Here is a 13,512-nt window from a genome sequence, read left to right on the forward strand (position 1 = left end):
TCAACATACAAGCAGGATTTATTTCCCCTTGGGCCTCTCTCCTAGTCTCACAGGTGCCCACCTTAACACAGTGTCCTCGCATGGCCTTTTCTCCTGCCACAAGTATCACCAGTGTGTCTTCTTATGAAGACAAAAATGCTACCAGGTCACTCACTTCACCTTAATTATAACTGGAACAGTCTTATTTCCAAGGATGCTTACACGGAGAATTAGGGCTTAAACTGATGAATTGGGGCAACATGATTCAATCTGTAACAACTGGCCTGTCCCACTTCTGCAGTATATGAAGGCATTTCATCTTCCTCTCTTCTTGCGGGTAAAGTTTCCTTTTGTTCCCTCTCCTTACCTTATATTTATGTGAAGTTTTAAACTCTTCTAAAACGTGTTTTCTATATCATACTGTAAGTCCTATACAGACACCCATTTCCTCTTTTGTATTCCCCAAGGCCTGTAAGCCCCTATCTGGGAGGAGCTTGTGATCTTATGCTTCATAAAAGTTTATGAAGACATGTCTGGTGGCTCAGACATGGAATCCCAGCTACTCAGATTGCAAGTTCAAGGCCTGCCTGAGCTACAGAGTGAGTTTGAAGCCAGCCTGGACATTGTAGCATAAGCCTGTCTCAAAATAGAAAATGAAAAGACAGCAGGAATATATATATATCCATAGCAGAAAGCTTGCCCCCTTCCTGGAACTGAAAGAAGAGTCACTGAGAACCTGGATCACCATGGCATCACTCCTGTGGTCTTCCTTTCCCAGAACTCTGTTGGCCAAAAGAAAACTGGCTGAGGAGAAATGATGGCCAGTTGATGAGCTGGTAATTGACCAGACTGAGGTTCACAATTAATTGGTGAATTGAGATTGTTAGGGATGCCCTGAATTAAGCTACTAAAAAGACTATTAAAATGCAAATATTATGGAGAAAGAATAAAATAAGAAACTATAGCCAATGAAGCAGCATTCATTTACAAAGCCTGTGGATTCTTTTCTACATTATTTAATCATCTGTGCACTATGTCTCTGAAGACAGCAGAATAGAGCACAGCCCGGCTGTGGTGTAACTAGCTCACAGCCATGCAAAGATCCTGGAAGCCACTGTTCCTGCTTCCATTCTCCATTCTTGTCTCCTTGCCAAGCTGCTCAGTCTTAATAACTTTCAATTCACAGCCCATTCTTTTTTAAAGGAAAGCATTGTCTTTTAACCCTTGATCTCTTCTGGCATCTTTCACAATGAAAAAAGATTTTCTAATGGAATCCCCATTCCCTCCGGAGTGGGCTGCTTTCTGATGTTACCCATCCTCAGTGAAAAATGCCAATGAGGAGGCCATCCCAAGAAATAATGTCTCGAGTCAATTAAGGCTTTAAATCATCTAGGAGAATTAGAATCAACCAGTGGCCCTTGTGTGTACTTTAGTAACTTCCATAGTGAAGTCTTGCCCATCCCCAGACATAAGAGCTACATTGAATTTTAAGACCTGATTCAAAAATGCTTTGTTAGTAATGATGGCACCTGTTATTGAGGCTGAACACAGGACAGCACATATCAAGATTTCACCATAGATACAAATGGTAGGGTATGTATTGTTCCCATAGATAGCTAGATAAATATATATTTCTGTAGAGAAACATTAACATCCCACCATAGTGCATTTGATGAGGATTGAAGAAGGGTAAGTGCATGGAGTGTGTGTGTGTGTGTGTGTGTGTGTGTGTGTGTGTGTGTGTGTGTGTGTAATGTCACTATTCCTCCCAGATGTTGGCATTTTCTCCCTAATATAAAACCAAGATGTTTCAGAATTTAAAGGGAGTGTGGAGTCAAATAAAATACTGCATTTTGTGCTCACTTCAGCAGCACATATACTAAAATTGGAACGATACAGAGAAGACTAGCATGGCCCCTGCACAAGGATGACACACAAATTCATGAAGCACTCCATAATTTTAAGAGAGAATCTCAGGAGTTGAAGACACACTAGCGGAAATAGACTCATCAACCAAAGAAAATCTTAAGTCCAACAAATCCCTAACACAAAATATCCAGAAAATATGGGATACTGTGAAAAGACCAAACCTAAGAATAATAGGTATAGAAGAAGGTGAAGAAATCCAACTCAAAGGTGTAGAAACATATTCAACAAAATCACAGAGGAAAACTTTCCCAACCTAGAGAAAGACATGCCAATGAAAATACAAGAAACCTACAGAACACCAATAGACTGAACCAAAAAAAAAAGGTCTCCTCGCCACATAATAATCAAAACACCAAACATACAGAATGAAGAGAAAATATTAAGAGCAGCAAAGGAAAAAGGTCAAGTAATTTATAAAGGCAAACCTATCAGAATTACACCTGACTTTTCCATGGAAACTCTGAAAGCCAGAAGTCCTGGATAGATATTCTACCTACACTAAGAGACCATGGATGTCAGCCCAGACTACTATAACCAGCAAAGCTTTCAATCAATATAGATGGAGAAAGCAAGATTTTCCATGATAAAACCAGATTCAAACAATACATATCCACCAATCCAGCCCTACAGAAAATTCTGGAAGGAAAACTGCAACCCAAGGAAGTTAACTACAACCAGAAAAATATAGGCAACAGATAATCCCACTTTATCAACAGCCAAAAGGAAAAAGGGATAGAATCCCACACATAATTTCACCACCATCACCAAATCAAAAACAAACAAGAATGAACAATCAATGGTCATTAATATCCATCAACATTAATGGTCTTAACTCTCCTATAAAAAGACACAGATTAGCAGATGGATAAGAAGACAGAATCCATCCTTCTGCTGCATACAAGAAACACACCTCGAGCGCTGCTTCTCTTTCCCGAGAGGTCTACACCTCCTTCCCACCAGGGATAATGGCGACAGCTGAGGTAGTGAACATTGGGAGAAAACTCTATGAGGGTAAGACAAAAGAAGTCTATGAATTGTTAGATAATCCAGGAAAAGTCCTCCTTCAGTCCAAGGACCAGATTACAGCAGGAAATGCAGCTAGAAAGAACCATATGGAAGGCAAAGCTGCAATCTCCAATAAGATTACCAGCTGTATTTTTCAGTTGTTACAGGATGTGGGTATCAAAACTGCTTTCACCAAGAAATGTGGGGAGACTGCTTTCATTGCACCCCAATGTGAAATGATTCTGATTGAATGGGTGTGCCGAAGAATAGCAACTGGATCTTTTCTCAAAAGGAACCCTGGTGTAAAGGAAGGGTATAAGTTTTACCCACCAAAAGTAGAGATGTTCTTCAAGGATGATGCCAATAATGACCCACAGTGGTCTGAGGAGCAAAAGTCTGAGGAGCATTGCTGCAAAGTTCTGCTTTGTTGGACTTGTTATAGGCCAGACTGAAGTTGACATCATGAGTCATGCTACCCAAGCTATATTTGAAATCCTGGAGAAGTCCTGGCTTCCCCAGAACTGTACACTGGTTGATATGAAGATTGAATTTGGTGTTGATGTAACCACCAAAGAGATTGTTCTGGCTGATGTTATTGATAATGATTCCTGGAGACTCTGGCCATCAGGGGATCGGAGCCAGCAGAAAGACAAACAGTCTTACCTTGACCTCAAGGAAGTAGCTCCGGAAGGACTGCAGATGGTAAAGAAGAACTTTGAGTGGGTTGCAGATCGAGTGGAGTTACTCCTGAAGTCAGACAGTCAGTGCAGGGTTGTAATGCTGATGGGTTCCACTTCTGACCTTGGTCACTGTGAGAAAATTAAAAAGGCTTGTGGAAACTTCGGGATTCCGTGTGAACTTCAAGTAACATCTGTCCATAAAGGACCAGATGAAACTTTGAGGACTAAAGCAGAGTATGAAGGAGATGGCATACCTACTGTATTTGTTGCAGTGGCTGGCAGAATCAATGGTTTGGGCCCAGTGATGTCTGGTAATACTGCATATCCAGTTATCAGCTGTCCCCCATCACACCAGACTAGGGTGCTCAGGATGTGTGGTCATCCCTTCGGCTGCCCAGTGGTCTTGGCTGTTCAACTATACTTTCTCCAGAAGGATCCGCCCAGTTTGCTGCTCAGATATTTGGGTTAAACAACCATTTGGTATGGGCCAAACTTTGAGCGAGCGTTCTTAACACATGGATATCTTTAAAGCAAGCTGACAAGAAAATCAGAGAATGCAATTTGAAAAAAAAAAAACAGTAATTTTTAGGAGAAAAGTTATACATTCCTAGTTTGGATTAAAAAGAAAAGAATTTAAGCAAAATGATTTCACATCAGAGAAAACAATTCAGTTTACTGCTGAACAAATGATCCTCTAGATTTTAGGGGTTGACAAGTTGTCAGTGAGTATTTGTTATTAATATTTTCTAGCTCTGAATAATGATGTGTTCCTGTAACCTCAGCACACCAGAGGATGAGGGAGAAAAACTATGTGTTGAGGCCCTGTATTGAAATAAAAAATCTTTATAGTTATTTAAAAAAAAAAAGAAACACACAGCAACTTCAAAGACAGACGGTACCTAAGAATTAAAGGTTGGGGAAAGATTTTCCAATCTAATGGACCCAAGAAACAAGCGGGGGTAGCAATCCTAATATTCAACAAATTGGATTTTAAACTAAAATCAAAGAGATGAAGGAGGTCACTTCCTACTGATCAAGGAGAAATCCATCAGGATGAAGTCTCAATTCTAAACATTTTTGCCCCAAATACAAAGGCATCCATGTTTGTAAAAGAAACATTACTAAAACTCAAATCACACATAAAACCACACTTATACTGGGAGACTTCAACACCTCACTCTCACCACTGGACAGGAACACCAGACAGAAACTTAACAAAGAAACAAAAGAACTAATAGAAGTTATGGCGCAATTGGACTTGAGATATCTATAGAACATTCCATCCAAATACAAAACAATTTACCTTCTTTTCAGCACCACACGGAACCTTCTCTAAAATTGATCACATACTTGGCAACATAGCAAACCTCAACAGGTACAAAAAAAATTTAAATAACCTCCTTTATCTTATCAGGCCCCCATGCTTTAAAGTTAGAATTCAATAACAACACGGCTTACAGAAAACCTACAAACTCATGGAAATTAAGTAACACCCAATTGAACAATTCCTGGGTCCAGAAAGAAATAAAAAAAGGAATTAAAGATTTGCTAGAATTCAATGAGAATGAGGACACAACATACCCAAACCTATGGGACACTTTGAAAGCAGTGCTAAGAGGAAAGTTCATAGCACTACGTGCCCACATGAAGAAACAGGAGAATAATCACACTAGAGAATTAACAGCACAACTGAAAGCTTTAGAAAACAAAGAAGCCAATACACCCCAGAGGAGCAGATTCCAGGAAATAATCAAATTGAGGGCTGAAATCAATAAAATGGAAACTAGGAGGACAATACAAAGAATCAATATAATGAAGAGTTGGTTCTTTGAGAAAATCAACAAGATAGACAAACCTTTATTCAAACTTACCAAACAGCAGAGAGTGAACATGTACATTAATAAAATCAGGAATGAAAAGGGGGACATAACAACAGACACAGAGGAAATCCAGAGAATTATCAGGTTGTACTTCAAAAAGCTATATTCCTCAAAATTCAGAAATCTAAAGAAAATGAACAATTTTCTGGACAGATTTTACTTACCAAAATTAAATCAAGAACAGATAAGCCACTTAAATAGACCTATAACTCCTAATGAAATAGAAGCAGTCATCAGAAGTCTCCCAACCAAAAAAAGCCCAGGGCCAGATGGCTTCAGTGCAGAATTCTACCAGAAATTCAAGGAACAACTAATACAAATTCTCCTCAAATTATTCCACACAATAGAAGCAGAAGGGTCATTGCCAAACTCCTTTTTATGAAGCTTCAATAACCTTGATGCCCAAGCCACACAAAGACACAACTCAGAAAGAGAACTACAGACCAATATCCCTCATGAATAGTGATGCAAAAATTCTCAATAAAATACTGGCAAATCGAATCCAATCAGGGAAATCATCCACCATGATCAAGTAGGCTTCATCCCAGGGATGCAAGGATGGTTCAACATACGAAACTCCATCAGTGTAATCCACCATATAAACAGATTGAGGAAAAAAAACACATGATCATCTCACTAGATGCTGAAAAAGCCTTTGACAAAATCCAGCACCCCTTCATGATAAAGGTCTTGGAGAAATCAGGGATAACAGGAACATACCTCAACATAATAAAAGCAATATACAGCAAGCCGACAGTCAACATCAAACTAAATAGAGAGAAACTCAAGGCGATTCCTCTGAAATCAGGGATAAGACAAAGCTGTTCACTCTCTCCATATTTCTTCAATATTGTACTTGAAGTTCTAGCTAGAGCAATAAGACAAGATCAAGGAGATCAAGGGAATACAAATCAGAAAGGAAGAAGTCAAACTTACTATTTGCAGATGATATGATAGTTTACATAAGTGGCCTGAAAAACTCTACCAGGGAACTCCTACAGCTGATAAACACCTTCAGCAAAGTGGCAGGATACAAGATTAACTCAAAAAAATCTGTAACCCTACTATATACCAATGACACATTGGTGGAGAAAGAAATCAGAGAAACATCACCCTTTACAATTGCCACTAACAACATAAAATACCTTGGGGTAACACTAACCAAAAAAGTGAAAGACCTATACCATAAGAATTTTGAGTCTCCAAAGAAAGACATTAAAGAAGATACCAGAAAATGGAAAGGTCTCCCATGCTTTTGGATAGGTAGGATCAACATAGTAAAAATGGCAATCTTGCCAAAAGCAATCTACAGATTCAATGCAAACCCCATCAAAATCCCAACACAATTCTTCACAGACCTTGAAAGAACAATTCTCAACTTCATATGGAGAAATAAAAGACCCAGGATAGCCAAAACAACCCTGTACAATAAAGGAACTTCTGGAGGCATTACCATCCCTGATTTCAAGCTCTATTACAGAGCTACAGTCCTGAAAACATCTTAGTATTGGCACAAAATAGACAGGTAGACCAATGGAATAGTGTTGAAAACCCTGATATTAACCCACACACCTACGAACACCTGATTTTTTTGACAAACAATCCAAATATATACAATGGAACAAAGAGAACATCTTCAACAAATGGTGCTGGCATAACTGGATGCAGACATGTAGAAGACTGCAAATAGACACAAACCTATTGCCATGCACACAACTTAAGTCAAAATGGATCAAAGACCTCAACATAAACCTAGCCACACTAACACTATTAGAAGACAAAGTGGGAAATACCCTTGAATTAATTGGTACAGGAGACCACTTCCTGAACGTTACACCAGTAGCACAGACACTGAGATCAGCAATTGATAAATGGGACCTCCTGAAACTGAGAAGCTTCTGTAAGGCAAAGCACACAGTCAGCAAGACAAAATGGCAGCCCACAGACTGGGAAAAGATAATCACCAACCCCACATCTGACAGAGGGCTTATCTCCAAAATATACAAAGAACTCAAGATGCTAGTCTCCAAAACACCAAACTATCCAATTACAAAGTGGGGTACAGAATTAAATAGACAATTCTCAATAGAGGAATCTAAAATGGCTGAAAAACAAATAAGAAAGTGTTTAACATCCTTAGCCATCAGGAAAATGCAAATCAAAACAACTCTGAGATACCATCTTACTCCTGTCAGAATGGCCAAAATCAAAAAACACCAATGACAGTTTATGCTGGAGAGGATGTGGAGAAAGGGGGAACACTCCTCCACTGCTTGTGGGAGTGTCAACTTGTACAGCCACTTTGGAAATCAGTATGGCGACTCATCAAGAAAATGGGAATCAATCTACCACAATATCCAGCAATTCCACTCTTAGGAATATACCCAAAAGAAGCACATTCCTACAACAAGGACATCTGTTCAACGATGTTCATAGCAGCACTGTTTGTAATAGCCAGAAACTGGAAGCAGCCTAGATACCCCTCAACTGATGAATGGATAGAGAAATGTGGTACATTTACACAATGGAGTACTATTCAGCGCGGGGCGGGGGGGGGGGGGGGGAGGGGCAATGGAATCTTGAAATTTGCAGGAAAATGGATGGAATTTAAAGAAACCATTCTGAGTGAGGTAACCCAATCACAAGAAGACAAACATGATATGTACTCACTCATATGTGGATTTTAGACATAGAGTAAAGGATTATCAGCCTACAAACCACACTGCCAGAGAAGCTAATAAACAAGAAGGACCCTAAGAGAGACATATATGGCCCCTGGAGAAGGGGAAAGGGTCAAGATCCCCTGAGCAAATTGAGAGCATGGGAAGAGGCGGGAGGGAACTACAAGAATGAGAAGGGAACAAGAGGAGGGATGCAGAGGACATGAGGGAGCAGAAATGTTGAGTCAGGGGAAGAATAGATGATAACAAGAATGGAGATATCATAATAGAGGGAGACATTTTAGGTTTACAGAGAAATCAGGCACTAGGGAAATGTCTGGAGATCTACAAAGATGACACCAGCTAACAATCTAAGAAACAGAGGAGAGGCTACCTCAAATGCCCTCCCCTGATATTGAGATTGATGACTGACTTATATGCTACCCAATAGCCCTCATCCAGCAGCTGGTGGAAGTAGAAGCAGACACTCACAACTTATCACTGAACTGAACCGGAATCCAGATGCAGAGAAGGACGAGTGAAGAGCAAAGGGGTCCAACCAGGCTGGTGAAATCCACAGAAACAACTGAACTGAACATTGGGGAACTTTTGGTCCCCAGACTGATAGCTGAGATACCAGCATGGGACTGATCCAGACCCCAGGAACATGGATTTCAGTGAGGAAACCTCGGAAATCTACAGGACCTCTTGTAATAGTTCAGTACTTATCCTTAGCATAGGTGTGGACTTTGGGAGCCCATTCCACACAGAGCCACTCCCTGAGCCAAGACACACAGGTGGCCCTAGGCCCTATCCCAAAGGATATGTTAGACTCTGATGGCACCCTATGGAAGGCCTCACCATCCAGGGGGAGCAGAGAGGATATGTGATAAGTAGGGTTTTAGTTGCTGGGTGGGGGTTTGTGGTGGTGGGTAGGGCAGGACAGGAGGGAGAAGGGAACTGGGATTTTCATGTAAAACAATCTTTTTCCAATTCAAATAAAAAAATCTGAAAAAATGCTGCATTTCAAAAAATGCTTACGAGTAGGAGGCAACATTAATACCACCCTTTCACTATGATTTGTAAATCATATATTTCTGAAATGGAAGGAAAATGCCCTGGCTCAGAAGTCATGCTACCTGGGTTCTTATTGGTCTCTTAGCTCCCCTATTGATAATTTTAATAGATAAACTTTTGTTTACTATATATCCCTACCAACAACCCTTTGAAGGGAGTACCTTCACTAGTTTATCATTTCACATAGGTTTAATGGAGGTTATCCCACACCCAAGGATCTTACTGCTTCAGATGGAATTGGAGCCTGTGCTCCAGACTCAGAGATTACTAGAATCTTTGGATGGCTCTCATGCTGTTTTTTCTCCCTTGAGTTCTACAACAGCCATCAGCACAGCCACAGGAACTGTATCATGAGCCCCAGAGTATGCAAACCAGGACATCTACATCTCTTTCCAAGATGCCCTCAGTTTTTTGTATTGTGAGAAAGGCATTCAGATCCTTGACATCACTTTGAATTTAAGATCTATGATCATGTAAACTGTTTGCAGCACCTTCTTCCCCTCTACCCTTCTACTGGAGGACTGTGATGAGCCCTCTGCTTGGGATTTTTATGGGATACTTGAATTTAGAATCCAATTTCAGAGAGATGACAAGATGGAAAAGGAGAGGCAGAGGGTACTTTGACTGAGGTTATTCATGTTGTAACCTCTGAACTGGGACTGGAATTCAGTTCTACCAGCCTTGTTCTTTTTCTCATACAGACAACTCCTTCAGATTCTGCTTGTGACTTTTAATAATGTCTAGTTGTTTAAATTAGCTTATTTCTTATCATTACAGATATCATGGAAAGAAACCTATATTTCCCATTATGTTGAAGCCATCTGTTTATAATGGGCATGGCTGCATGCCAGAGAATTCAGACCTGTAGAGAGCATAGTCCCTGGTGCTTGGTGTCTTTGAAGCAGCCAATGAATGTTGGAACCTTCTTAGCATTGAGAGTTACCACTTTGCCACAGTGAAGTCATAGTGAATCCAACTCAGGAAGATGTTAGTAACAACAATAGCAACCTCAAAAAGAACTAATATTTATATACCTTTTTATACTTTCCGGGGACAGTCTGCATCCATTATCTTCATTTGATAAGAAGGAAAGCATAACAGAGTAAGTTGAAGCCTGCAAATATATAAAATGATACTGAGCCTGCAAGGAAGAAACTCAGAGCTGCAGGAACAAGGAGCAGAGTCACTGGTGGGAAGCAGACAGGTTTATCTTTAAATATGTGATCAGGAAGGTAGTTGAGCGGCAGATAAATGTAAAAAGGCCCATGAAGCTGGGGATAAATGAAGTGGTATTTTTATGAATGGAAAGTAGCTGAAATTCCAGGGCTGGGGGGTGGGTAAGGATAGAAATATTTAGATGTTATGGCCTGAGAAAAAAATCTCCAAAGCTTTCAGTGACAGGGACAACAATGGTACATTAGGAGTGTTCCAGAATAGATGAGGCAGTAAATCAAGAGGGGGACGTGCCATGGTCACTGGAAGGCATTGCTGTGCCCTAGAGGGGAATATAAAGCTTCGCCAGTGGTCACAATGAATTTGACTGTGTCAACTGTAGAATGTCTCAAAAATTCAACATATTCTTCAAAATGGGCTTGTGGGCACTTACATCATTCTAAAGATTCACAAGTCATCCTCCCACCCCCCAAAACAAAACAAAACCCCAATTTTGTGAGAGGTAGGATGTATGTGGAGAAGGGCAGAGGCTACCTCTGATTTCATTAAGTACACAGAGGTCACCTAAATGCAAGTGAGCCTGAATGCTGACTGGTGTGGATTGCTGGTTCCAAGTCTCACTTCTGTCACCTGTCAATCATGTCATGAACCTGCAGTTCTTTGCTTCCAGGTTTGCTCAGCCTCAGTTCTGTCATCTGTTGAATGGAGACAATAGCTCAATAATTACTGGTTGTCTAGATCACGTGATCCACTACAGTAAAGCTCTCAGTGTAGCCTGTGCACAGTAAATAGTCAGAGCTGGTCATCCAAGAATCATGGCCCAACAGAGGAAGAGTGTGGCACACAGCTTTCACATGGTTGTGTTGCACAGTTAAGCTCTTGGTATTTATCAATAGTTTCACATACTAAGTTTCACTTAGTTATGTTGCTAGTTGGTGCTGTGGGAAGTTCCTGTCTGCTTCATGCTTCTCTCATTCTGTGAATAAGGAGTAGCACTTACCTTTTTATTTTAATGGATTGATTGATTTTTTTGTGTGTGTACAGATATGTGTGAGTGCTGGCATGCCTGACCCTGCATGCATGTGGAATTCAGAGGATAACCTCTGCTGTTGTTTCTCACCTTCTACCTTATTTTGAGGTAGGTCTCTATTGTTTTTCTATCACAGGTGCTATGTTAGCTGGACTGTGAGCTTCTGGGGATTCCCCTGTCTTCGCCTATCATTTTAACATAGACATGTTGGGCTTGCAGATATGTGCATGATCTGTCCCACTTTTGTGTATGTTCTGGAGATTTGAACTTAGGTCTTCAGGGTTACATGGCACGTGCTGTTTCCCATGGAGTCATCTTTCTAGTCTTTCTAAGACACAACATTATCATGGCAAAGGAAACTAGTGCAAGAAAACCCAGAAGGTCTCTGCACAGAACTGGTACCTTGTCTTTTCTGCACACATTCCAGTTGGAAAAAGTTGTGAGGCCAAGGCCAACATCAGAAAGACAGCAAATAGCATCCTCCTATGGGAGGTGATTGGGGAAGAGATTGACTGTTTGCTGGGCAGTAAAGAGAGTCTACATTAAGAGCTCTACTTGGGAACATGGCTGTATGTAGACAGCTGTGTAACAGGAACAGGTTAACTACACTCAAACTGCTGTTTCCTGAAGCAATGAATGTGGGATCAGGGAACAAGCTTTTGATAAATCTTCTTGACCTCATCATATAGAGAAGAGCAGGGTGTCAGGAGGGCTGAGCCCAGATGCTCTCTGTCCCTATTCTCTCAGGCGTAATTTCATTTGAGTCTTTACCTGTTGCTTGGTAGTGACCTCCGGTAACTTGGAGTCTGAACTGATGGCAAGTCAGTGTCTCCTCAAGTAGTTGCATCAGCATACAGTACTTTCTTATAGTCCTTATGGTTCTCCACAGAAACATAAGATATTCTTTATGGGCCTTAGATTTATCCATTTAAAAGTGAGATGTGGTAGAGGGATCTTTAAGGTTATTTCTACTTCCTATGGTGTATGGCCATAATGATAGACTAGTGGATAGGAGGTGTGCCCACGATACCTGGTCTGAAACTCACTAATGTACTTAAGTGTTAATCCTAACATTATATTCACTTAGGACTTATTACTCCTATTATTACAAATGGACAATTGCCATTCAACACCCTCTCCTGGTCTTGTCTTACCCCAGGGTGCTCATTTCCCCTCCCCTCATCCTTTAAAAGTGTTTAATGCAAGGGCTACAAGGTATGCTTAGAATTTGCCTGACTGATTTTTCACTATCTGCAAGTAGATGAATCTCTACCCACTAAGGACAGATAAACAGCATGATATGACATGTATATGGAAGAAGACGTTGAAGGGCAAGAAGTCCTGTCTTCTAGTGCAAAGGGGCCTGGGGAGGTAGCTCAGTCTGTAGGCATGTAAAGTGCTTGCTGCTCAAGCTTGAGGACCTGAGTGCAAGTCCTGAGAGGCCAGTGTTGTGGTTCATGCTTCCTATCCCAGTCCTGGGGAGGCAGAGACAGGAAGATCTATGGGACTTGCTGGCCAGCCAGACTAGCCTACTGGATGAACTCTAGGCCAGTGAGAGACACTCCCAAAAATGAAGGTAGAAGGTGTTTGAGGAATGACACTTGAGGTTGAGATCTAGCTTCTACACATACATGCATGCATGTGTCTCTACAGAGACATACATACATACAAACCTACATACATACATATGGAAAGAAGCAAGGAAGGAAGGAAAGCAGGAAGAAAGAAAGAATCTAGCTAGCTTGTAGAAATGCAGGTTTCTACCAAAGGCATTTAGGAATCTATATGTTCAAATTTGTTTGCCTAGATCAAGAACTGACTGTAAGAGATAGTCCTCTTCTAATGACATTACAGCCTGACTACTTGGGAAGGAAATGCAATGGGGCACAGGACATGGCTCATGGGGTCTTAAGACAGGGGACAGCATGCCTTTTCTCCTGATTGAGGATAATCGGTGCTCAGCCAGAAGTATGAATGGTCTGAAATTGCTTGTTTAGGAGACCAGAAGCTTCTGGACATACATTTTTTTCCCCTAGCATTTTTCTGTAAGGCACTGTAAAGCATCCCACTGTCTTGTTTTATCATCTTGTCTTCACAAC

The 13,512-nt window shown here is 40.8% G+C and overlaps 1 protein-coding gene, 1 non-coding gene and 1 pseudogene across 2 annotated transcripts in view; all 3 read left to right on the plus strand.

Moving 5' to 3' along the window:
• Alk (ALK receptor tyrosine kinase) overlaps positions 1 to 13,512 on the plus strand; it is a 688,619-nt gene that overhangs the window by 26,032 nt on the left and 649,075 nt on the right. The window lies entirely within an intron of this gene.
• Positions 1,835 to 1,941, plus strand: LOC113830804. Its single transcript, XR_003487017.1, has one exon. It is a non-coding gene; the product is annotated as a U6 spliceosomal RNA (small nuclear RNA).
• LOC103160184 lies at positions 2,853 to 4,190 on the plus strand (annotated as a pseudogene).

The sequence above is a fragment of the Cricetulus griseus genome, chromosome 7 (genome assembly GCF_003668045.3).
Source record: "Cricetulus griseus strain 17A/GY chromosome 7, alternate assembly CriGri-PICRH-1.0, whole genome shotgun sequence".
Taxonomy (NCBI): Eukaryota; Metazoa; Chordata; class Mammalia; order Rodentia; family Cricetidae; genus Cricetulus; species Cricetulus griseus.